At 42.9% G+C, this 26,153-nt stretch overlaps 1 long non-coding RNA gene across 2 annotated transcripts in view; it reads left to right on the forward strand.

Annotated features, from left to right (window-relative positions):
- LOC132353749 (uncharacterized) overlaps nt 1-24,247 on the forward strand; it is a 56,496-nt gene extending 32,249 nt beyond the window's left edge. Inside the window, exon 3 of one of the 2 annotated variants that reach the window (XR_009499083.1) lies at nt 24,074-24,247. This is a non-coding gene — a long non-coding RNA (uncharacterized LOC132353749). Of the gene's footprint in view, nt 1-16,633; nt 16,703-24,073 lie in introns of those variants that run through there. The other variant, XR_009499082.1, reaches the window with a different exon arrangement.
- Nucleotides 24,248-26,153: the final 1,906 nt, after the last annotated feature.

Raw genomic sequence — 26,153 nt, forward strand, 5'->3', positions numbered from 1 at the left:
TTATATCAGCATTTATCATCAAATATTTAGAGTCATCCACTTGTAGCAGGTCGTCCTTCCATCTTCCCTTCTCAGGTCTTAACAACAAAGCTGCACAAGGGACAGCTGCCTAATCACTCCCCTTGAGCCCTCTTGTCAGTGTTTCTTTCTTTTCGACAGCTCCACCTGCAAAGCCTGCTGGGGGGGAAGATAGCTTTCATCCACATGGGCCACCGGGGGCCTCAGAGCCTTCTCACATACTCTTCCATATCCTTGGAACACTCTTTGCACGGCCCCTCCTCATCCTTTTATGTCCTAACTTACATGCTACATCTTTGGAAAGATTTCCCCTCACCTCTTCCTCCCACCTGAAGCAGCTCCTTTCCCATTTGCTTCTCACTGTCTCTAATTCTCTGGTTTGTTTAATTGTTGGCTGCCTCCCCCGCGAGCATGCAAGCTTCCCAAGGCCTTGCCTGTTTCATTCAGCCTAGCACAGTGCCTTGCATGTCGTAAATGCTGAACCAAGATTTAGGGAATGGATGCAAGAGTCTTTGGAGGCATAGAGCCTGTCTCTGCGCAGCACAGCACCTCTGACCCCTGTCCCTGCTAGAACAGCCCCTGTGAAAGTGAGCTCATCCCTCCCACCGCTCTTTAAGGTGTTCTGATTCAGGGCTGACAGCACACCTCTGGTGGAAAGCGGAACCTTGAGTGGAGGTTGCTCTGCTGCACCGTTTATTCTGGACCCTTCCAACGCATTCCTCACGGGCTGTCTGGTGATGTCCTCTTGCTACTTCCTGCCCGTGTTCCCAGGCAGACTGTGAGCCTCTCAAGGACTTGATACGCTCTTTCATATCCCTGATGGCACTACGTGCTCAGGAAATACCTGTGGGGTATCCAGTCATGATTATTTTAAAGCTCATAACCATCTAGATTCGGATAGATCCACACAGCTCTCTGATCACCCCAGCTAAGGTGACAAGCTCCCAGTAGTATAGCAGAGTGGATAGGGATTCGATCTTGGAATTCAGTCAGTCTGAGTTTGGGTTCCGGCTCTGCTACTGTGACTTCAGGCAAGTCACTTAACCTATCTGAGACTCAATTCTTCATCTGTAGAATGGGCATAACTATAGTACCCACTATCCAGAGTTCACAGATGGAGGAGTGTATCTGGAGGGTCAGAGGATGGGGAAGAATTGCTATCAAGCTGTTGCCCCATTATGTGTGCTTGCTGAACATCATGGTTTGATAAAAGCAGGCAGAATCTTGCTGCTATGAGTGGCAGAGGATAGTGAAAGAGAAAGGAACAATAAGAATACAATAAAAACCACACTCAGGACTGTGGAGAGCTGCTCTGTATCACAGGACCATAGAGCACTTGGGGCTCGCAAACACAGCCTTGGAGTTCCAGGAAAAATGTAGACTGTGAGGCAGTGACATCTGTAAGAATCTTAGAAAGCTTTCCACCATGAATGATTAAAATGAAAATACATGTATACACTCGTAGTCACATACATTGGCCTGTAAACAGTGAAATCTCTAAATCTACTATGTTATGAAACCTCTGAAGGCACCATTAATAGAAGGTTCATCCTGGAAACCCTAATGACTACAAGACACCAGACACAGCACAGGAACTTAGGAGGTGCTGCTTGGTGGAATGGATGAACCTAGAATTTGGTATTTGAGAGGCATGTCATTCCTATCCCTTCCATGGTCATGGCAGCAGCTAACCAGGGTTGGGAGGGTGGGGTTGAACTCTGTAGAATGATCAGCTGAGTCAGGGGCCAGGTAGGAGATGCGCTGGGTGTCTGATCAGGCTGGGTAGCTAGAAGTGTGGTCCTGCCCATGCACAGGACCTGGGGGGAAGCAGGGTAATTGGAGGGATGCTACTTAGAATCCCAGAATTGGGAAGGACCTACAAAGATCAGGGGTACCAGCCTTTCCTTCAGCACATGGAAATCTGACACACCCAGTTCTTCTTGGAGGTTTCCAAGGATGGGGAACCACCATTTTCCTCCCTTTCCTTTTAAAAGCTACATTTCCCTGGTGACTCCTTCTTATGGCTGACCACAGTCTCTTGCTTTATTAGGAGTCCATGTCTCATTCTTTGGGTCCCTAGGAAAATGTAAAGGAGAGCTCAGCATCCTCAAATGCTTCACTGACCTCATTTACTTCAATGTCTTTTAAAATACTCTAATCGAAAGCTGGGTATGATGCCCAATGAAGGCCTTAGTAATGAAGAAGGTTCAAATGGACAGGAAAATCATGGTATTCTGGAAGCTCAACCAACAATCTTTAATATTCTGACTCAGTTGAAGTTGTCAGCTCTAGGTGGCCACGATGAGATAACTAAATGCCCCATAGGTGACTAGGACATAGCCATGAGGCTCCCAACAGAGCCAGCCATACTGGCTTTAGAAGGTGAGCGGGTACCTTGATATCTGGGGAGCTCCAGGGTAGCTGGGGATTAGGAAAAGGGCTCTAGTTCTGGGGGATGCAGTGTGACCAATAGGGCTTTCTGGGAAAACTAAACTATGTGGGTGATTGGATTGAACTCAGAATAATGATTAAAGGAGGGCTCTAATACAAATAGCAATAATTGCAACCAATTATAGTTTTAATGATAAAAATAGCTTTTTGTTTTATTTGTTTCTCCTTATGAAAGATAGCATGTTTTTATTTCTTTTACTTCCCCAGCTTTACTAAGCTCTGATGGACAAATAAAAATTGTATATATTTAGGTTGTACAATGTGATTTTTTAAAAGGTATACAATGTGACGATTTAATATACATAAATGTTGTGAAATGATTACCACAATCAAGTTAACTAACACAGCCATCACCTCACATAGTAGCTTTTAGTTTTAAAAGCACTAGCACGGGGCTTCCCTGGTGGTGCAGTGGTTAAGAATCCGCCTGCCAATGCAGGAGACACGGGTTCGAGCCCTGGTCCGGGAAGATCCCACATGCCGTGGAGCGGCGAAGCCCGTGCTCCACAACTACTGAGCCTGCGCTCTAGAGCCCACAAGCCACAACTACTGAAGCCCGCGCGCCTAGAGCCCGTGCTCTGCAACAAGAGAAGCCACCGCAATGAGAAGCCTGTGCACTGCAGCGAAGAGTGGCCCCCACTTGCCTCAACTAAAGAAAGCCCGAGTGCAGCAATGAGGACCAAAAGCAGCCAAAAGGAGAAAAAAACAAATACTGTATGCAGCCAAAAATTAAAAAAAATTAAAAATAAACAAATTTATTTAAAAAAAAAAGCACTAGCACGTACAAGGTATTCTGCTAAACACTTTATACGTATTATCTCACTCCTCACACCAATCTATGAATTAGGCACCATTATTATGCCTATCTTATAGGTAAGGAAACTGAGGCACATAGTGTAATAAGCTTATCAGGCATTCCGTTAAAGACACACCAGTGGTTATCAACTGGCAGTGATTTTGCTCCCAGGGGACATTTGAAAATGTCAGGAGACATTTTTGGTTTTCACGTGGAGCTGAGGGGCACTGCTACTGGCATCTAATGGGCTGAGACCAAGGATGCTGATATACATCCCACAATGTACAGGACAGCACCCCCACTCCTAACCCTAACAAAGAATTACCCAGCTTAAAATGTCACTAGTGCCCAGGTCAAGAAACCCTGCTCTATACAAGTGATCTACTTTAATCCTTACAGGGACCCTGATGAGAAAATTCGGGCTCACAGGGATGAAGCCATATGCCCAAGGTCTCTCAGTAGGTGAGTGGCAGGGCTGGGGGTTGAAGCTATGTGTGTCTAATTTCAAGCCAGGGCTCTTAGCTACACAGGTGGGTGGCTCCAGAGGGGTTGGTACACAGCATTTCAGGAATGGAGAAGAGTCTGGGTCTTGGGAAGTTGGACTCTGGAGCACTGTTATCAATTGCTAAGCTGCAATTTAGGGTCTATCATGGGAGCTCAATGGTGAACATGGGGGGAGCTGTGTTCCTTCTTGACACCAGGAGGAGGGCACATCAGCACTAAGCACCTTCTGACAGGAGGAGGACATTCCCTAAGGAAGTTGGAATGGATTTTGTTTGCAAATTCATTCACCCGTTCTGTGTTTATTGAAGGTTAACTCTGTGCTTGGTGCTGGTGATGTGACAGCAAAAGGCCAGTTTCCTGCCCCCATGAAACATATATTCAAGTGGGGAGATGATTGACAGTGTGCTAACCAGCAAACGCATAGAATAAGTATGTATGATTAGCCCCTTGAAGAAAATACATAGGTGCTCTGACAAAGGATAGTGTGTTGGTGGATATTTTACATAGGGAGTCAGGAAGGCCTCCCTGAGATGGGACCACATAAACCATAAGAAGGCTGGGAAGGAGCTGGGAGAAAATAATTTCAGGTCGTGGGAACGGCCAAGATAGAGATCATGTGGTGGGACTATGCTCAGGGTGTTCTAGCAGCAGATGGATAATATACGGGGCTATTCAAAGCACTGGTCTCTGACACTGCCAGGCTATGACGTGGGAAGAAGCTTGCACCAGAGTGTATGGTAATGCACTGCTTCCTTCATCGAGAGAGTCTGGCTCTGAAGAAAATGTCAGTGGAACCCAGCAGCGTGCTCAGTGATGTAGTTGATCGACATTCTGGCCCAAGCTCCTCATCTTATCCCAGACTGGTTACATTTTGTGGATGGTAGCTGGTCTGGGGACAACACACTGAGTAGTCCTGCAGAAGCCGATGTTGACGGTTTTCCAGCCAGATCCCTCAGTCTATCCAGGCAGGCATGGCCCTGTGTCTTCTTGCTGAAGTGTGTTCCCAGGCCCATGAAGTGAGAGAGTGGCATGGACATATATACACTACCAAACGTAAAATAGATAGCTAGTGGGAAGCAGCCGCATAGCACAGGGAGATCAGCTCTGTGCTTTGTGACCACCTAGAGGGGTGGGATAGGGAGGGTGGGAGGGAGATGCAAGAGGTAGGAGATATGAGGATATATGTATACATATAGCTGATTCATTTTGTAATAAAGCAGAAACTAACACAACATTGTAAAGCAATTATAATAAAGATGTTAAAAAAAAAAATAAAAAAAAAAATAAAAGGAGAGCTAAGAAAAAAAAAAAGAAAAAGAGTGTCCCCAGGCCCAAACGGACACTCTGCCAGAGCACTGGGGATTAATGTCTCCAGAATGATGCTCAACAGTGAGGGGTGGGACGGGATAGTAAACTCCCCAGCTTCCTCGCCCTGTGCTGAGACCGCTCTGAGGCACGTCTACACAGAGGGTCCCCAGGAGAGCTGAGCCCCTACTGTCCACAGAAGTGATCCCCTCAGTAATGCACCGCTACACTTTTCCCACCCTCTCACAGCGCTTCCGGGATTATCTCTCAAATTATCTCCTTGCACCGAATCCTTGTCTCAAGGTCTGCTTCTGGGAGAACTCCAACAGAGCTCATGGCGGGACTGAAATGCACCCAGGGCGAATGGCAGCTGTGGAAGTCAGATAGCCGTGCAGTGTCAGATCACACGGGGCCTTGCGGATCACAGTAGGAAACTCGGACTTTATTCTAAGTGTGTGGGGAACCACTGAAGAGCTTAAGCAGGGGATGGGGATTGCATGAACCAGTTTATAAGTTAAAAAGCTCCTCAGGTTGTGCTCTGTGGAATGAGTTAGACGGGAGCCGGAGTAGAAGCAGAGGACAAGTTAGAAGCTGTTTGCAGCCGTTCGGGTAGGAGCTGATGCTGGCTAGGGGATGTGGTACAGGTGGAGACACATGCATAGATTTGAGATATATTTTAGAGGATAAACCAATAGGACTTGATGGTGGATGGACCGCAGGGGGCAGGGAGAGGAAGGAGGGTCAAGGATAATGCCTTGATTTCTTGATTCCCAGTGTGGATGGAGGGAGCTGGGTGGTATTCTGCCATGAAAGGCACTCAGGAAGTCAATGATTAGGAAGAGTTTCTCTGCTTTGATAGTGCCTCACATTTTAGCCATGCTAGCTGATCCAGGAATCTACTGCAAGCAGTGAATAAATATGAACTGTATGTATCTCGGTAGAATCTCTGAGAGAAGATTAAAACCACTGTTACCGCCACAAGGAGAAGCCATTCCCTCTATTTCACCAAGCATAGGGACATTAAACTTAACAGGCTAAGAAATGAAGTGGAAAACCTGCCCAGTGACCGCGACGGCCGCTGACGAGCTCACACTGAGACGATTCCCTCAAAGTGAAATGGGAGACACGGGAGAGGTAGGGTAAGGACATGAGACCAAGACCTCGATCTTCAATAGCCAGGGGCTGCCAAACCACCACCCTCAAGCCACAGAGGGCCACCTGAAATGCACATATACATTTCCCAAGATCTGGCTGCAAAGGGAGGGATTAGAGACCTGGGGCCGTGTTTTATTTAGAGTGTGACCTCTCCTGGGAAAGGACATTCGGAACAAAACACAAACCAATGATACCCATATTTTAACAAATAGACCAAGACTTCATGCCCCAAATAAGGATTTCTTTAGGAAGCAGTCTCCTCGAAAGACCCTAGGATTATAGGTTTTCACAGTCAGAGATGTGCAAAGTTAGCACGGGTTAGCCCAAAGTGCAATGAACATCTGGCCACTGGTTGGGATGAGTATTTGGCAGCATTTTGAGAATGGTTCTGATGGAGAATGTCTGACTCTGGTCCTGAAATTCCAACTGCCTCCGTATTCCCAGTTGATACTCACAAGGCAACTGGTTTCTATACACCCTGTGGTACTTGGGTTTAACCACAATTATGATATCTGGATTTTATACCTTGTTTTGTTCACCAGACTGATGTCTGTCTATCTATCTATCTATCTATCTATCTATCTATCTATCTATCTTCTATCTATCTGTCATCAAGTGATGTTTGATTCCTACCCAAACCAAAATCTGTTTTCATCATAAAGCCTGACCACCAATGAGCATTGTCCATAACAGAGCATAGAGATTATGAACACATGTTCTAGGGGTAAACTGATGGGGTTTAAATCCTGGCTCTCTTCCTTACCCACTCTGCACTCTTGGCTAAGTTAGTTAGCTACTCTCTACTGCAGTTTCTTAAGCTGTAAATGGGATAATACCTCACAGGACTGTAGTGAGGATTAACTGCATTAAGGCACCTAAAGCCTTAGAGCAGCACCTGGTCAGCACTCAGGTCTCAATAAGGGTTGGTGATAACAATTTTTGTATGTTTAGGGTCTGAAGGTACATTTTAAAAAAATCATATTTTTAATCAAAGTATAGATGATGTATGATATTGTATAAGCTACAGGTGTACAGTATAGTGATTCACAATTTTTAAGTTATACTCCATTTATAGTTATTAAAAATATTGGCTATATTCCCCTTGTTGTACAATATATCCTTGTAGCCTATTTATTTTAAGCATAATAGTTTGTACCTCTTAATCCCCTACACGTTATTTTTCCCGTCCTCCCTTCCCTCTCCTCACTGGTAACCACTAGTTTGTTTGCTATATCTGTGAGTCTGCTTCTTTTTTGTTATATTCATTCATTTGTTGTTTGTATTTTCTCTGTCTGACTTATTTCACTTAGCACAATACCCTCCAAGTCCATCCATGTTTGCTGCAAATGGCAAAATTCCAAGCTGGGGCAGTGTCCTCACCTTCAGGGCTCTGCATCCTCACCTGTGGGGCTTCCCGCTAGATGAACTGTTAGGTGGTCCCTTCAGCTGCCTGTGACCCCACAGTTCAGAGCTTTCCCAATGAGTGCCATCCATGCCCTGCTGACCCGCCTGCACAGACCCCCTCAGGAACCTTCTAGTAACCTTGGGACAGGGCTGGGGAGGGCTATGAAAAATACTTTAAATATTGTTTTCTGTCACCTTGCAAATAATATTTCCATTGTTCTCTGAAAGGAATGTATGTTCTTTATGGCAAAATTGAAAAATCTAGAAAAGAACAAAGAAGAACATAAAAACCACCTGCATCCACCACCATGTTTAACCACACGTCAGCCCAGTGCTGTTTTTATGATCATTAGTAGCTGTAGTTATTTAATATCAACTGTGTGTTTTGTTAACACGGTTTACTTCCTCTGATCTCATTTTAACCTCGCCATAGCCTTGCGAGGTGGGTATCGATTTTGCCATTTTATAGATAAGAAAGTTGGGGCTCAGAGACATGCGACCTGCTCAGGGTCAAACATCCTCTACTGTAAACTGCTTCTGCTCTTTAACAATCTATTATAAGTGTCTCCACATGTGGTTAAATATACTTCTAAAACACAACTTAGAATTTCAGATATTTAATTTTGCAACTAAGTAATTCATCCACATGGTTAAAAAATAAAAAGGTTTACGGTGAGGAGCTTTTGTTCATTCCTGTCCCCCTTGTGACTACTCTCACCAAAAACTCTTGCTCATTTCTTGGATCTCTTTCCAGAGTCTCCTTGCGATGATACAAGGTGGTACGCATATAGGTTTTTATTTTTCTGCAAAAGGTTGCACACTGGGGCTTCCCTGGTGGCGCAGTGGTTGGGAATCCGCCTGCTAATGCAGGGGACACGGGTTCGAGCCCTGGTTCAGGAAGATCCCACATGCTGCAGAGCAGCTGAGCCCGTACGCTACAACTACTGAGCCTGCGCTCTAGAGCCCGCGCACCTAGAGTCGGTGCTCCAAGACGAGAGAGGCCACCACAATGAGAGGCCCGCACACGGCAATGAAGAGTAGCCCCTGCTCCCTGCTCACCGCAACTAAAAAGAAAGCCCATGCACGGCAACGAAGACCCAATGCAGCCAAAAATAAATAAATTTAAAAAAAAAAAAGAAATGTAAAAAAAGATTGCACATTATAATCATTGTTCCACACTATAAATCTTGCTTTTTCACTGAACAATGTTTCTGAGAGAACTTTCTACATCAAGTGTATGCAGAACTTCCTCATTTCTTTTTGTCATGCTATAGTAATCCATTATATGAATATGCTGCAATTTATTTAACCAGTCACTATTGATAGACATTTGAATATTTTCCTTAATATTCACCCTTTCCAATAACGCTGTAAAGAATAACATTGCAAATGAGCCATTTTTCAGTTTTTAAAGGCTGTGTGATATTCCTGCTGAGTGACATGCCACAGTTTATTTAACCAATCCACTATGAATGGATATCTAGGTTGTTTCTGGGTTTCCCTTATTGCAAATAATGCTGATGTGAACATTCAGGCTCATGAGCACTTGTGCTCTTACTTTTGATCCTTCTCTCAGGGAAATGCTAGGAGTATTTTTAAGGCTTTTGATAACACCCTGCGCATCTGTCCCCAGGAAAGGCTGTGCCAGTCGCCAGCCGCAGTGTCTGAGAATGTGGGGTCCTGCTCGTCCTAATAGGATGCTCTCGGCGTAAGGCAGCTGGATTAGGTGAAGGAAGGGTAGTTCAGACCACAGACCAAGGGCAGCCACATTGGGGAAGTCCTTCAGACTTCTTAACCGAGAAGGAAACCACACTCACAGAGAGGGAGAGCCTTGCCCGAGCCCACGTGGACAGAGTGGATCATGTGGGCTGGAGCTGGGACTCTCTTGTGGCTCCTGAATCATTGCCGAGGCAGCATAGCTCAGTGGTTAGGGACATGGATCACTCAGTTTGGAATTCTTCCAGATTTTTGCTAGCTGTGTGCTCTGGGGTAAGCTAACAAACCTCTCTGAAGCTCAGATTTCTTATCTGTAAAATAGGACAAACCTCTCTTAATTATGGCAAGGAATGAAAGTAGATAACCTGGTGGAACACAGGGGCTAGCCCACACTTATTAGTATTTTTATTAAAGACAGTCATCGTCATCATCCATTTACTCGTGGTCTCTCGGAGTTGACCGAGATGAAGACAAGCAGCTTGGGAGATAATTTGTAGGTACCAAGTCAGACTCAGGCTGCTGATTGATAAATAGATTTTGATGACTGTAGAGATGTCTTAATTTTCTAAGGGTATGAGCACTCATTCTGGTGTAAGCCTCTTCTCCAAGCCTTGAAGTTCTGGAGGAAGAGGGCTTGGAGAAGAGCAGGCACAGAGAGAGTCTCTATCTACCCAGTTCTTCCTTGCTTATCTGCGAGAAGCTTGGGCCACGCTGGCTGACTGGAGGTGTACTGTGTTTTGTTGAAAGCCCCCTGGCAGTTCAGGTCTCTCTCACTGCTGATGTGACTTGGTCCACTAATCATCCATCCATTTAGCAAATATTGATACTTATTAAGGGTCCACTCTTGTTATGTGGTAAGGATGCGATGTTGAACAAAAATGTGATTTATGCTTAAATGGAGCTTAGCACATAGTAGGGTGTACCAGCCTGCTAGTGCAGTGTAATAAACAGCTCTAACACTTCAGTGGCATGCAACAATGAGCATTTATTTTGCTGTGCCTCTGTATCTATATGTTGGCTTCAAGTTTGGCTGATCTAGCTGGGCTCGTCAGGGCCGTTCTAAGTTGCAGGTCAAGTCTGGGTCCAATCCTCATGACTCCCATCCTCCTTGTGCCAGTGGAATAGCTGGGCACATTCTTTGCATGCTGATGGCAGAAGCACAAAATACCTCAAGGTCTAGGCTCGAAACTGAGTCACCATCACTTCCCTCCATTTACCAAAATAGGTCATGTGGCTGAGCCCCAAGTCAAGGGATGCAAAATCACATAACAAAGGGTGCAGACACAGGGAGAGTTAAAGAATTAGGACCATTATTTCAGTCTTTTCACAAGGGAAATGGACATTAATGAAACAGTGCCTCAAATATGTAGTTATAAACTATGACACATGCCATGAAGGGAAATTTCTGAGTTTGAGGAGGGACCTGATTTAGTCAGAGGCACCAGGGTAAACTTTCCAGAGGAGGTGATGATTAGGATGAGATCTGAAGGGTGACAGAGTAGGAAAAGACATCCCGGATGAGGAAGCATCACGTGCAAAGTCCCTAGGTCAGGTGGAAGCAAGTGTGGCTGGAGGGTATGAGCAGGGGGAGGGTTTGAGATGTGGGCGGGGCCGTGTCCTTTAGGATTTTGGCCTTTGTCCTACGAGTAACTCATGTCTTGAAAATGAGGAGCGTTGGCTTCTTGTCATTGCTGTTCCTTTGCTGGAAGTTACGCTCACCCCTTCTCATTGCCCAGTCCTGTTCATCCCTCAGGATGCAGCAGGAATATCAACTCCATGAAGCCCTTTCAGCTTCCCTGGGCAGCCAGCTGCTGCCTCTCTGGACCTCCCTTTGCTGGGTACGGATGTCTTCTGTGATCATACTGGCCTGCAGTTTTGGTGGTTTGTCTCTCTTGCAAGGCTGTGGGCTTTTGGGAGGCTGACACCAGGCTGTATTTCTCTTTGCCCCTCCTGTACTTGGCAGCAGGCCTTGGCCCAGATCAGTTACCCAGGAAATGTTTATTGTTTTGAAGATTAAATAAGATAATGGATGCAGGAGTACTATGTAAAATGTGGAACATCAATACATTATTATTATCCCCATCATTTGGATGCTGCCATGTTATCTTCCCTGGTGGGAGGGATAATCTTAGTTCCAAGGGGGGGCTGTGGCTTAGTGGGTGATACAGAGGTTGCAAGCATAGAGGTTGCACAGAGGGGCTAGAAAAGTAAAACAAATGAGCAAAAACGGGCTGGGGTAAAACAAAAAGGAGTGGTGGGCTTGGGGCAAACTGTAGAGGGAGTGCCCCGTTCATGGGAGCAGCCTCTATTCAGCTCTGCCAAGCAGGAATGTGGGCTCTAGTTACCAGATCTGATTATTTCCAAGAGAAGCTAAAAAAACATATTTTATTTGGCGAAATAGACATTTTAAAATGTCGCCCTCTAGATTAAAAAATTTAAAAAAAAAACCCACTGCAGGTCAAACAAAACATAGCTGGTGGCCTTTTAGGCCTGTGGCCTCCAGTTTGTGACCTTTGGTTAACAGAATGAGCCTTGGAGCCAGACGAAACTAGGTCCAAATCCCAGCTCCTTTTCTTACCTGCTGTGTGTGACATCAGGAAGATAACATGATCCTCAGTTTCCTCCTTTACAAGAGGGGAACAATTATAGAACATACTGCATAAATAAGGTGTATTTGGTACAAGCCTGATACCTACTAAGCGCTCAAGGAGCTATAGACATCATTACCTTTGTTGCTGCTGATTCTTGTTAACCCCACGCATCAGCTTGGAGCGTGGGTTTGTGTATAAGCACGGTCACATGGAGCTGGGGGAAGGGCAGTTGGTGGTTGCAGTGAAGTCAGTTTGAAATCTTCTGAAGGTTTTGCTGCTGAGGATGGATGTCATCTGTCATGGCCATCTTTGAGGCCAATGGAGAATGACATGAGAAGGGACACCTCGGCAGGTGAATAAATGGCGTGTCTTATCTGGATGATCCAGGCAGCTGCTAAACCAATGTTCAGACCATTCATTCATTCTCTAGTTCCCAAGGCTTTGATGGATGCTACCTTCTAAGAAAACTGCTAGGGTGCCAGAAGGAGTAAGCCACAGTTCCTGCCCTCAAGAGTTTGCTTCCAGGTAAGGAGCAGGACAAGAGAATGGCAGGAAAAGAGACAATGTTGACATGTGGCTGGGCCACTCACTAGCTGTGTGATATTGGGCAAGTTACTTGACCTTTCTCTACATCGTGTTTCTGTATCTGCAGCATGGGATTGTCATGAGTACATACTGCTGTGGACTGAATTGTATGCTCCTTCAAATTCATATGTTGAGGCCCTAACCTCCAATGTGGCTGTCTCTGGAGAGAGGGTCTTTAGGAGGTAATTAAGGTTAAATGAGGTCATAAAGGTGGGTCCCTGATCTAATAGGATTAGTGTCCCTATAAAAAGAAACACCAAAGAACTCATACACTATGTCTCTAGCTCTGCCTCTGTCTCTCTTTCTGTCTCTGTCTGCCTCTCTCTGTCTCTGCCTCTGTGTGTGTGTGTGTCTTTCTCTCTTTGCCATATGAGGGCACAGAGAGAAGGTAGCCATCTGCAAGCCAGGAAGAGAGTCCTCACCAGGAATTGAATCCTGCTGGAAACTTGATCTTGGATTTTCCAGCCTCCAGAACTGTAAGAAAACAAATTTCTGTTCTGTAAAGCCACTTAATCTGTGGTATTTTGTCATGGCAAAATGAGAAGCTAAGCCCAAGCTAAGACACATACTTTGCCAGGCACTGATCACATTACTACATACATCATCTTGTTTAAGCCTTTCAGCCAACCCCAGGAGGCAGATTCTATTAATATCCCCATTTTACAGATTACGAATATAATAGTAGTAGCTACCATTTTTGAGCACTTATTATATTTCTGGCACTGTTCTTAGCACTTGCATTTATTTTCTAATTGAATGCTCTGAACACACCCTAAAGGTATTATTATTATCCCCATTTGACAGAAGAAGGCACCTAGGTTTACAGAATTAGGGAACTTGTTCAAGGGCACAGAGCTGTAAGTGGTGAAGCTAGGTTTCACATCCAGGGTGTTCCAAATCCCTGCAAGAGAGGTCCCACAGCTAGTAAGGGGCGTGGCCACTGATTTCAGAGCCATTGCATTAGTCTGTGTCTCTGAGGCTTCTCCTCACCTATTAAAAGGATGGTCCTTCCCTCCTTCCTCCCCTAAGGGAATCATGGCAGTGACTCATAATTGAGAAGGGTTACAACCAGTGATTTAGAGTTTTCTTTCCAAGCCACACACAGATCCTCTAAAACCTCCGTGGGAAGGGCATCATTACATCTGCCCTTGGTGCTGATAGAGTCTCAAGGAGAAAACCTGTTTCCTCACACGATCTTCCTTGCTGTCTCTCTCTCTTTAAGAAGAAAAGAATTTCCTCTCCAATTGTCAAACTAGATGAGCATGTAAAGCCCTGAATAGAAGATTATAAAGCAGTCCACAGTCAGCCTTTCAGCTCACAATCTAATTAGCTGGAAGAGGGCCCTTAGAGTCTACACCAGAGAAATCTCCTAAGGCCCCAGAAAGTCGTCTAACGAGAGAAAATGGAACCATCAGAGAAGAGGGAGAGGCTCATGTTTGTGTGTCTGTGGGAGGGAGGAGAGACTCCAGCTGCTGTGTATACCTCAGTAATCACTTCCATGGTACCCCCGGTGAGAAAACGAAAAATGTAATCACAAGACTCTCAGCTAACACAACCTGGGCAGTTGTCGCCCTGGAGCCTGGTATACAGGACACCTCCTAGGGTTTTCCAGAGAGAGGAAGATTGGTTTTCTTTAGAGCTACTGCAAGCCCCAAGTAGCCAGCCTCTTCTCACCACCTTAATAGACCAGAGAGGAAGAAGCAGACTAAAAATAGCCTGCGATTGTGTTAGGGAGGCCTCTCACACTCGGGGAGAGTTGTAAGTGACCTGTGAGAGGGGACGGGCCGGTCAGTCAACTATTCTCTGAGTCACTGCTCTGTGCTCCAAGAACAGCAGGAAACACAGCCCGCCTCTGAGGACTTTGTAACCATGTCACTCAGTTCAATCACTCCGCCATTCACTCCCTCAACAAGTATTGACTGGACATCCACTGTGAGGCAGGCACTGTATTTGGCGCTGAGAGATGGAACAAAAAAGCCCTTATATTCTGGAACCAGAGATAGGCAGAACACAGGCAAAATGAACAAGGTAAATGGAGGATGTGAGAAGTGTGCTGTGCAGGAAACTAAGGTGGGGTTTTGTGTGACAGATTGTGCAGTGGGGTTTGTGCTGTGCTACCCAGATGTCTCCCTTCAGGGGTGATGCACTTATTCAGCAAATCTGAGCTCTGTGGGCTTAGAAGTCCTGGTTCCCAGAGAGGGGTTTTGCCAACAGGGGGGCCACAGCTAGAGTCACGTACACCTCAAGGTGTAGCTGCCACCTGGTCACTTCAGGCTCCTGGTACGTAACTCTGATCGTCAATAGGAGGTAGGCTGCTATTGAATAATGGGGGCAGGGAAGAATATACTTGTCACCCAGGTGATCCATGGGGGCACTTCTTGTCCAATTTTGGAAGTAGATGGGTAAATGCAGCAGCCATGGCCCAAGAAGGGCATGATGATGGTGGCTCAGACCTGCCACCAGGTAAGCCATGAAGACCAGCATGCTTGTTGTGAGGGGAAGGGGGATCCAGAATGGGTCGGAGAAGAAGGTGACCCAGAGGTTAGCTGCGGTGGTGGGGGCTCAGATGATCCCATGAATCCTCTTTTGGAAGTTTGCCCCCAAAAGAGACCAACCAGAATCCTACGGAAGCTGTTCCCAGAACTGAGCAAATGAAGGAAGCATATCTGAGCAGCACAATGAGTGGAATGTAGCAGATGCTATGACGTGTCACAAACACACCCCCTTTAGGACATAGGCACTCACTTCCCATTTGTTGGGAGTGTTGGTGGCTGATGGCTCTCAGCCAAATCACTCTCTGGAAACCTCCCTCCACGAGAGAGCTGCCTTTCCCAAGGTCACGTCTCCTTCATGAGGGTAGCTTGCATCCAAGGGCGAGCAGGGCAGAAGTCCAAAGCCCAGCCCCCTTGGCTCAGCTCCAGGGCTCCCAGTGGGATCACTTGAGGTCTTTGCTGTGACTGTATCTAAGCTTAACTCCTCCTTTTGCTCTGTCCTGTTCCTTCACCCATAACAAGTGCTGGTTCCAAGGGAGGCCCATAAACTTTCTGCAAACAGGTCTCCAACTCAGAGTCTGTTTCCTGGAGAATCCAACCCAAGACAGTGTGTGACTGATGGAAGGAGAATTAAGTTATACAGTGTTGCCAGAAGACCTCTCCGAGAGGGTAATGTTTGAGCTGAGTCCTGAATAATGAGGCAGGACTCAGCTTTGAGAATATGCTTGGGGAAAGTATCTCTGGAGTATATTAGTACATATATTAGAGGATAATTAGTACAAAGCCCGTGAGATGGGAACAGTCTTGATGTATTAAAGGAATAGGAAGAAGGCCTATGGGGCTTGAGGGTAGTGATCGAGAAGGAAAGTAAGATAAAAGGATAGAGAGGGTGACAGGGCCAGGTCTTACAGGGCCTTATATATTGCAGTGAGGAGTTTGGGTTTTATTCTAAGGATGATGAGAAGTTATTGGAGTGGGTCACCAGAGGAATGAAAGGATCCAATTTACATTTTAAAAAGATCACCCTGGCTACTGTGAATTCAATTTCATCAGGAAGACAAGACTAACTGACATGGAAAATTAGAGAATAACCTCAAAGCAATATGATTCTGTGTCTATAGCGGGCATGCATCAGGCTCTTTAACATGAGTGTCTCTCATATTCACTGAATATTCATTTAACAGTAATAATAGTTGAACACCTATTATATACCAGACATTGTACTTGGTTCTGAGATACAGCAAATAAACAATATAAATAATATCCTGAACCTCACGGACTTACATTCATAGTGGACAAACCTTAATAAAGTACTCAGTTGGGTGGCATAGAGTTCAAGCAAGTCATTGGGAACGCTATTTGAGGGAAAGACTTCATGGAGAAGATGTGACTCGGATTAGGTGGGGAAATGAATAGGGAACACCCATGACAGATAGAAGAAACTATAAGAACAATAATATGGCAGCAGGGGTGAACATGGTAACAGTATAAGCAGTTACCATCTATTGAGTACTTACTATGTGCCAGATACCATGCTAAGAATTTAGCATCTTTTATATTGCGTAATCTTCAGGGACACCACCTGGAGTAAGCAATATTTTTCTCCTGTTTTACAGATGATGAAACTGAGATTCATGGAAATGCTTGTTCAAGTTCACATACTCAGGGACTTCCCTGGTGGTCCAGTGGTTAAGAATCTGCCTTCTAATGCAGGAGATGCAGGTTCAATCCCTGGTCGAAGAACTGAGATGTCACATGACACGGGGCAACTAAACCCATGCGCCGTGACTTCTGAGCCCATGTGCTCTACAGCCCATGAGCTCTAGAGCCCATACGCCACAACTAGAGAGCCTGCGTGCCACAACTACTGAGCCCTCGTGCCACAACTAGAGAGAAGCCTGTGCACCGCAATGAAGAGCCTGTGCACTGCAATGAAGATCCCGTGTGCCGCTACTAAGACCTGATGCAGCCAAATAAATAAATAAATTAATTAATTAAAAAAAAAGATCACATACTCAGAAAGAGGTGGATTTGTATTTCATTCCATGTCTGACTGATTCTGAAACTGAATCCTATGCCCTTAAGAGAATCCTGATTGAGCAGAAGTGGGCCTCTGGTTATACATTTTCTGGCGTATACCTCTGGTTATACACCACCCTTTTCCAGGATGAGTTCTGTGGCAAGACTTGCTTCTCTCCTGTTGTGTGGATATAACTCTTGGCTCAGTGTTTCCTTTTCTGCCTATGACTCTTTCCCATCTCTCATATGGCAGAGACTGCTAAATGGTCACCAATATCTGTTTTCTCCTCTTTATGGCACGTGGTTTAATATATTTTCCAGCATCCCTTACAGTTGTGTGGCACTCCCAGGTCTGCCCCCCAAATCTCCCACTCCCACTCTTTACTTGTTTCCCTTTTTTGGATGTCTTGGGAGCCATCCATTGAAGATGTCAAAACCACTCTTAGCCTGTGTCTTTGAATAACTGTGTGGAGAAGAGACCACTCCCTGACCTAGACTGTGGTGTTTTATTTATCAGAAATAAAATAGACTGCTTATTTCTATTTTATCGAGTAGAAATAAAATTCTATTGTGTTGAATCATTACATGATTGTGTCTATTTGTTACTGCAGCCAGACCCATACTAATATGTCTACTTTCTGTCATTGCTCCTGAGGATCTAGATTTCCTTTCAAAGATCATTCCAGCCTTTGTTCAAGATTTGGGCCATTCTAATTGTAATTTGGGCCATTCTAATAAAAATGAGCTAAGCCAAGGAGTCTACAGATAAAGATAAAAGAGTGAGTGAATGGAAACTTCACGTTTGTTCTAGTTATAGTAGTAATATGATAGTGGGACCCAGCACAGGGGCATGAAAGAAGGGAGAAATAGACACAGAGAAAGAAGAGAGCTGGGAGGAAGAAAGAGAAGAGCAAGTAGAAATGTGAGAGAGAAGACATGGAAGAAAGGAAAGAGGATAAAGAGGAGAGAGAGAGGAAACAGGAGAGGATAAAGAGATGGAAAAGAGTAGATTAAAAAGCCTGAGGGGGAAAAATTAAAATCAAGTCACTCCTAAAGGTCCAAGAAGATAAGGCTCTCCCAGTATGACTTCCCCAGGAACTCATCACACTCGACCTCTGATACTGAAAGATGCTTCTTTCCTGGTATGGAATTATATATCTAATCCACCAAGCTGTTACCCTCTCACACCTGCAAATATTTCTGAGTAGATATGGCACTGTGCTCAGTAGCCTTAGTTTTCGTGTCAAACCTGAGATTAGCTCCCAGTCAAGCTCTTAAGGAAGTAGAGTTTCCTCCTGGCAGGCAAAACAGAAGAGAGGTAAAGGTTACGCCAGCAGGAGTCAACCTGAGCTTCAGCAACTTTATATAGACAATGCAGTGGCTGGGAGTTAATTAAGCTTGGTGTCTTTTCCAATCCCACCTTCCCATTTTCTTTTTCCTGAATAGTTTGAAAATGGGTTACAGAGAAAATCAGAGTGGTTCTCAGGACTGGTAAAGCGGTCACGGGGCAGTTAGGAGAAAAGCCCCTTCGAAGCACTTTCACTCTAACAGGCCTGTTAGAAGTCAGACGTCTGTCAGGACCACGGACAGCTCCAGGACTCTCTTGCTGGAGGGCGGTGAAGGAGCCCATGAAGGGGGCTTTAGTAACATGAGCCCAGAAACTCCTGGATAACTGACTGCTACCGCCTGCCACCACATTTAATTATGCAATGATCAGCAACCCTTACATTTTAATTAGGGAGTCACTGTAATGAAGCCATCCTCCTTTTCCCCGGGCGGGCCTTGCTCATTCTCTCCTCACTCAGGAAGGGTCTTCCGCACTAATTGCCTGTTTGGTACCTCGATCTTGACACTACGAGGTAGGTAGTGATCCCCTTGCTTTCCTTCTAATGCAGTCTCTGGTCTCTTTGCCCTCCTCCTCTTTGATTTACCTAATTAGTGCTAATAATGTAAAAGCTGCATGGCCCTCTTTTGATCCTGCTGTCGACGCCAGACAGAGCCATTCCATTAGCAGATATTAAATAGCGCTAATGTGTGGTGACACACGGTTGGAGCTGGTTTGCACACAGCTCCAGCCTGGGACCCTGGGGCTGCCTTACACACACACACACACACACACACACACACACACTCACTCATCTCACCCACTTTATTCCTGGAGAAAAGTCATTCTAGGCTGTAGCAGCTTAGAGTGCTGTGTCTTAATAACTGTTTGAGGCCCCCTTTATCGTGGTCTGGCCTTGAAAACCACATGATTTATTCCACATTTCAGGATTTTAATGATTAATTCATGAACGTATCTGCAAGAATGCCAAGGTCTCCAACGTAATGAAAGCCTTTTTTTTTTTTCTAAAGTTGTTTGTTTTCATTTCAAATCAAAGCAATCTGTCTTGAGCATTCATTTCTCTCCCACTTCTCTCCCTTCACCCTGAAAGGGGGAAAAAAACTCAGAGCTCATTTCACTGGGGTCCTGATAACATTTTGACAAGTAATAGAATTCATTTACATTTATCAGAATAAACAGATACATCTTCCATCTTCTCTCTGTTTAGCTGACACAGATGGGTCTCTCACCTCCAACAGGCACCAGTAAGCTTGGGGTCATGTGTGGTGATTCAACCTGTGTGTTCCCAGGTATGCTGAAATTTTTGTTGGAATGTAAAGGGGTGCTCAGACTGAAGGATCCCGAGTGAGCTCCCAGTAGGACCTTCCCTAGGACCCAGGAAGCCAGATATTGTAGCTCTCAGTTTGGCCTGGGGATTCCATGGTTAAGAATATTTGTTCTGGAATTGAATTGATTGGGTTGTAATCCTAGTTTCATCACTTTCCCACAAAGTATGTCATAGAGCTGTTATGAAGATTAAATGAGATAATATATGCAAAATGCTTGACACTGCACCTGGCACATAATAAGTGCTCCAAAATGTTAGGATGATGATGATGATTACGATGATGGCCATGATGATGATGGTGCTTGAATAACATGAGATTCTATTATTGAACCTCTATGTTCTGTGCAAGAGGAGATGGTGACTCTATTGCCATAAAATCCAGATAAACTCTGATGCCTTGGAGCACTGAAGTTAATTTTTAAAAAATTCCTGCCATTAAGACTGTTTCTGAGAGGCTACATCATTTTTAAGGAGTTATATTTTCCTAAGCCTCATTATCTTAATGCTGGTGTTTTATGGACTTAGAGACAAGCAGAATAGTCTGGAAGTGTGCTATAAGAGTGGGCAATCAGAACAAAGTGCCTGATTTTACACAAGGAACCAGTTCTGCTCAGTCACTGCATTCTGGGCCAAAGCAGAATGACCTCTTTGGACCTGGGTCTCTGCACAAGGACCTGGATAGGTGGGGGTGGGGGGTCACAGTAAGGAGTGGAATTCAGGATCCCTAGCATTACAAACGATGTTCTTTTTGTGGCCCTATTAGTTTTTTTTTAAGTTAATAAAGTTCATTTTTTAGAGCAGTTTTAAGTTCACAGAAAAATTGAGTGTGAAGTACTGAGAATTTCCAAATATTCCTTGTCCCTACACAACCTCTCCCATTATCTACATTCTGTACCAGTGTGGTACATTTGTTACGCTTGATGAACCTACACTGACACATGATTATCACCCAAAGTCCATAGTTTACTTTGGGGTTCACTCTTGGTGGTGTACATTCTACGGGTTTAGACAAATGTATAATGGCATGAATCCACCATTATATTATTATGCAGAATAGTTTCCCTGCCATAAAAACTTCTGTGCTCTGCCTATTCATCGCTCCTTTCCTCCTTCCTAACCCTTGGCAACCACTAATCTTTTTATTGTCTTCATAGTTTTGCCCTTTCCAGAATGGCACGTAGTTGGAATCAGAGAGTATGCAGCCTTTTCAGATTGACTTCTTTCACTCAGTAATATACATTTAAGGTTCCTCCATGTCTTTTCATGGCTTGATCGCTCTTTTTTTTTTTTTTAAGCAATTAATAATATTCCATTGCCTGGATGTACCACAGTTTATTTAACCGTTCATCTACTGAAGGACTTCTAGGTTGCTTCCAAGTTTTGGTAATTATGAATAAAACTGCTATAAACTTCCATGTACAGGTTTCTGTGTGGACATAAATTTTCATTTTATTTGGGGAAATACCAAGGAGCATGATCGCTGGATCTATGGTAAGAGTATGTTTAGTTTTGTAAGGAACTGTCAAATTGTCTGCCAAAGTGGCTGTACTATTTTTGCATTTTACCAGCAATGAATGAGAGTTCCTATTGCTCCACATCCTTGCCAGCATCTAGTGTTGTCAGTGTTTTTAATTTTGGCCATTCTAATATGTGTGTAGTAGTATTTCATTATTAAAAAAATTTTCAGTTCCCTAATGACATGTGATGTTGAACATCTTTTCATATGCTTACTTTCCATCTGTATATTTTCTTTGGTAAGATGTCTGCTAAAGTCTTTGGCCCATTTTTTAATTGGGCTGTTTATTTTCTTTTGGTTGAGATTTAAGAGTTCTTTGTGCATAAAGGATAAGTCTTTTATCAGATGTTTCTTTTGAAAATATTTTCTCCCAGACTGGCTTGTCTTCTCTTGTTCTCTTGTCTTTCACAGAGCAGAAGTTTTTGATTTTAATGGTCTTATTTATCGGTTCTTTCATGGACCTTGTCTTTGGTGTTGTATCTAAAATGTCATTGCCATACTCAAGATCATCTAGGTTTTCTCTTATGTTATCTTCTAGGAGTTTTGTATTTTACATTTAGGTCTATGGTCCCTTTGAGATAATTTTTGTGAAGGGTATAAGGTCTGTGTCTACATCCATTTTTATGTATGTGGATATCCAATTGTTCCAGCACCATTTGTTGAAAAGACTACCTTTGCTCCTTTGTCAAAGATTAGTTGACTATGTTTATGTGGGTTATTTCTGGGATTTCAATCCTGCTCCATTGATCTATTTGTCTAATTTTTTACACTGTCTTAATTGTAGTAGTTTTATAGTAAGTCTTAAAGTTGGGTAGTGTCAATCATTTGATTTTGTTCTTCTCTTTAATATTGAGTTGCCTCATCTTATAAAATTTAGAATCAGTTTGTTGGTGTCCATGAAATAACTTGCTGGGGTTTTGATTGGTATTGCATTGAACGTATGGATCAATTTGGGAATAAATGACATCTTGACAATATTTAGTCTTCTTATGGACCTGGAATATCTCTCCATTTATTTAGTTCCTCTTTAATTTCATTCATCAGAATTTTGTAGTTTTCCTCATTTAGAGATTGCACATATTTTGTTAGATTTATCCCTAAGTATTTTATTTTTGGGGACTCTAATGAAAATGGCAATTTGTTATTAATTTCAAATTCTACTTGTTCATTGCTGGTATGTAGGAACACAATTAACTTTTGTATGTTAACCTTGTTATAATCACATATTAGTTCAAGGAAGTTTTTTTTGGTTATTGAAACTTTTGAATTTTCTACCTAGATGATTGTGTTCTGTGAACAAAGACAGTTTTATTTCTTCCTTCCCATTCTGTGTACTTTTTGTTTCCTTTTCTTGTCTTATTGCAATATCAGGACTTCCAGTATATTGTGGAAAAACAGTCATGATAGAATACATTTTTGCTTTGTTCCTTTTATTAGTGGGAGAGCTTCAAGTTTCTCATCATTAAGTATGATGTTAGTGGTAGGTTTTCTGTAGATGTTCTTTGTCAAGTTAAGAAAGTTTCCCCCTTTACTCCTAGTTTTCTGAGAGTTTTTACCATGAATTGATGTTGAATTTTTGTCAAATGCTTCTTCTGTATCTATTGATATGATCATGTGATTTTTCTTTTTTAGCTATTGATGTAATAGATTACATTAATTAATTTTCTAATGATGAACAATTCTTGCATATGTGGGATAAATCCCACTTGGTCTAGGTGTTTAATTCTTTTTATTTGTTGGATTCAATTTGCTAATATTTTGTTGAGGATTTTTGTGTCTATGTTCTTGAGAGAGTCTGGTCTGTAGTTTTCTTATGTCTTTGTCTGGTTTTGATATTAGGGTAATGCTGGCCTCATAGAATGGGTTAGGAAGTATTCCTTCTGCTCCTATTTTCTGGAAGAGATTGTAGAAAATTGGTATAATCCCTTTCTAAATGTTTGGTGGAATTCACCAGTGAATCAATCTGGGCCTGGATTATTAATTAATTGTAATTAATTTTCTGTTTATTAATTAATTAAAGGTTATTAGTTATTGATTCAATTTCTTTAATAAATATAGACCTAATCAGATTTTCTACGTATTCTTGTGTGAGTATTGGCAGATTGTGTCTTTCATGGAATTGGTCCAAATTTTATGTTATCAAATTTATGGACAGAAAGTTGTTCTTAATATTCCTTTAGTATCTTTTAAATGTCCATAGGATTTATAGTGATGTCCACTCATTCATTTATGATATTAGTAAGTTGTATCTTCTCTCTTTTTTAATTAATCTAGCTAGAGGCTTACTGATTTTACTGATCTTTTCAAATAATCAGCTTTGGTTTTATTGATTTTCTATATTGATTTCATGTTTTTAATTTCATTGATTCCTGCTCTAATTTTCATTATTTTTTTCTGCTTACTTTAGATTTAATTTGCACTTCTTTTTCTAGTGTCTTAGGGTGTAAGCTTAGAATAGTGATTTTTGATCCTTCTTCTTTTCTAATATGTGCATTCATTGCTATACATTTCCCTCCAAGAACCATTTTCTCTGCATCCTACAAATTTTGATAAGCTGTATTTTCATTTTCATTTAATTAAAATATTTAAAAATTTATATTGAGATTTCTTCTTTGATCTACATGCTATTTAGAAGTGTTTTTCTGATGTCAGCATAGCTAACCCAGATCTCTTTAGGTTACTATCAATATTTGTTTGGGATATTTTTTACATCCCTTTGCTTTCAACTTCTGAGTCTACAGTGAGTAACTTACTGTAGTTGGATCGTGTTTTTTTTTCATCCATTCTGCCAGTCTCTTCTCTTTGAATGGAGACATTAATCCATTTACTTTTTTCTTTTTGACTTGCAGGATCTTACTTGGACAGAAGGTCAACAATGAAACAACATGAACAACAGACACAACACTCCACCCAAGCTCTCAGGTGCACATTCTCCAGGACAGACCACATGTTAGGCCATAAAACAAGTCTTAATGCATTGAAAAGACTGGTGTCTTCTGCAACCACAATGGAATGAAGCTAGGAGTCACAAATGGAAGGAAAACTGGAAAATTCACAAATAATGTGAAAATTAATCAACCACTGGGTCTAAAAAGAAATCACAAGGGAAATTAGAAAATAGTTAGAGGTATGAACCAAAAGTAGCAGCTCTCAGAGGGAAGTTTATAGCTGTAAATACCTGCACTAAAAGAGCAGCTCTGTCTTATCACCAGAAAAAAAAAAATTGTAACTATAAAAAAAAAGAAGTGTTTTGTTTAATGTTTTAAATCACTTATTTATTTGAAAAATTGACATGGAGCAAAGTTCAAGTGGTACAAAAAAGGAGGATATAGTGAAAAGTCAGTTTCTATCCCATTTTGATCTATAAGTTCCCTTGTCCTCTCTGGGAAGTGGCCCCTGTTATCTGGCTTTTACATATCCTGCCAGAGATATTAGGATAAAATCCCAAAAGTGGTCTCACTGAAACCAGGGATGAATTTTAAGGAGTGGGGGTGGGGGGAGGAAGTCAGAAGGATTAATTGATTGATATGCAGTTATCAAAAAGAATGAGGGTACTAAACAGAAAGTCTGATTCCAAACTAGGTGGACTTAACCATAGTGGTATATCACTTAAAGCAAGAGGTTAAGAAGGGGGAAATGTAGAAAAACTGGAAATTAGATGTTGATACTGGGGAAAGGACTAATATCTTTGTTATGGGTTAACCACACTTATTACTAAAAATGAAAAAAATTATTGTGCATATCTGGAAGTACCTGACTTGGCTCATGGTATTGCCAAATGTACTTTATCATGAGCCATGTCATTGTGGTTTTTACTCTGGAGGAGTAAAAAAATATGGAGAGGTTCTTCACAACCTCTGGTTCTCTGTCTGTTACAGAAATCTAACTCTAGAGATTGACATCAAAGGAAAGCTACAATCAGTCATAGACCCATGGACTTTCAGGGTTGGAAAGTGTCATTTTACAAAAGGTCAAACCGAGGCCCAGAGAGGGTGAAGTATTTACTAATGCATGGACTGCATTAAAGAACACTTTTTAAACACTTCATACTGTGTCATGTAACCATCGGTTCTCTGTCTCTTCCACACACTCTCAACTCCTTGAGAGCTGGGATTGATCTTGCTCATATAGGACAGTGTGAGGTCCAGCACAAGATTCAGTAAATGTTGAGTGAATTAATACACAAATGCTGAGGAATAGGTGATGAGTCTGACAGCTCATGGAATCCAAATTCAGAGGATTCCATGGAAGGACTTTTCACAGAGAAAAATGTGACACCATTTCCTGAATTCAGACCTTGTACACAACCAAGTAAAGACGGTCTGGGAAACCACAGCATGCATGGAGTAGATGAAGGACAGTGAAGCTGGATGATGAATCAGTTTTAGAAAGATTCTTGGGTGTAAGAAACAGAGAACCCAACTCTCTTCGGTTTAAACAATAAGGATGTTTATTGACTCACAAAATGGAAGTTCAGGTGTAAAGTGAGCTTCACGGTTGACCAGATTCTGCAGTTCTGCTGCATTTCCCCACAGTTCTCCTGGCTCTGTCACTCTGTGGAGTGGCTTCATATTCAGGTGGGTATGGAGAGGCTGCCGCAGCTACCTCTCACGTCTACACACAATGAAACCAAAGGACAAGAGAGGAGAGGGAGCTTCTGGAAGCCCCTCCAGAATATGGAGGAATGACTCTTTCAGCTTTTGTCTTTGCTTTCTCTCAGTCTGTTCTCCAAAGCAATCCTGTTAAAACAAGGATTTAAGTCAAATCATGACTTCTTCTCAAAACCCTCTGGTGTTTCCCATCTCACTCTGTATAAAAGCCAGAGTCCTTCTCAGACCTGTAGAGGCCAACAGGTTATGGCCAAACATCACGTCTTTGCTTTCCTCTCCTACTCTTGTTCCCTTTGTCAACTCTCCTCTAGCCACACGG

Source organism: Balaenoptera ricei, chromosome 19 (assembly GCF_028023285.1).
Source record: "Balaenoptera ricei isolate mBalRic1 chromosome 19, mBalRic1.hap2, whole genome shotgun sequence".
Classification (NCBI taxonomy): Eukaryota; Metazoa; Chordata; class Mammalia; order Artiodactyla; family Balaenopteridae; genus Balaenoptera; species Balaenoptera ricei.